Genomic DNA, 858 nt, shown 5'->3' with positions numbered 1-858 from the left:
TAAAGGCAAAAGATTAAAAATTACGCGTTAAAAAATGACTTTAAATTAAGGATATTTTCCTGTGCAGATAAGATGCGCACTAATAAACGCAACCACTGCGGCCAGCCAGACAGCCCGGACTCTAACCGAAATAGCAAGAGAAACAGTATATCAAAAACCCAACTATACTAAAATGACTTTTTTTTAAACGTTGCTAGCTCCCGTACTACATGAAAAAATTGTTTGAGACTGAGAGGATCTGGTGGTTTTATCAAAATGAAAATATATCTGAACATTTTTTTAATACAAGCTGTCGCCAACGTCCATACCACGTTGAATACACCGGTTCTCGTCCGATCACCGAAGTTAAGCAACGTCGGGCGCGGTCAGTACTTGGATGGGTGACCGCCTGGGAACACCGCGTGATGTTGGCTTTTTGTTTTAAAAAAATTATAATGGGAGAGAAGAAAGTGAAATTAACTGTATGTTATCATTTTTTAATTTTTAATAAAGTACATACTTTCAAATTATTTAATTTACTTTTACAATATAATTATTTATACAGCGACATCGACCTACAATATTTTAAAGTAGATTGTACTTCTGCCTATATCTACAATAGAATATAATAATATTGTTTTATATTAAGTAGGATACACCTGTAACTACTGTTCTCAATTATTTAACAAAACTTTAATAAAGACATATTGAAAACAAAATCTATAAATTCTACGTAATTGCTGATTGCAAGTATAAAACCTAGAATCATCGAAATCATTATGCAATTTATCGTTTCTTCTCAATAGATGATGTCCCCACAAAGCAAGCAGGAGGCTGCTCCTCCCGAAGTAATTACTGCTCGAAGCAGCTCAGTCAGTG

General features: G+C 34.3%; 1 non-coding gene across 1 annotated transcript; it reads left to right on the top strand.

The window, feature by feature from the left end:
• Positions 1-294: 294 nt before the first annotated feature.
• On the top strand, positions 295-413 carry LOC123692940. The gene has a single exon (XR_006751629.1). It is a non-coding gene; the product is annotated as a 5S ribosomal RNA (ribosomal RNA).
• Positions 414-858: the final 445 nt, after the last annotated feature.

This window comes from Colias croceus, chromosome 6, assembly GCF_905220415.1.
Source record: "Colias croceus chromosome 6, ilColCroc2.1".
In the NCBI taxonomy this organism is placed as follows: Eukaryota; Metazoa; Arthropoda; class Insecta; order Lepidoptera; family Pieridae; genus Colias; species Colias croceus.
Note: the sequence above shows the minus strand (reverse complement) of the source record. Positions and strands in the feature narration are given on the sequence as shown.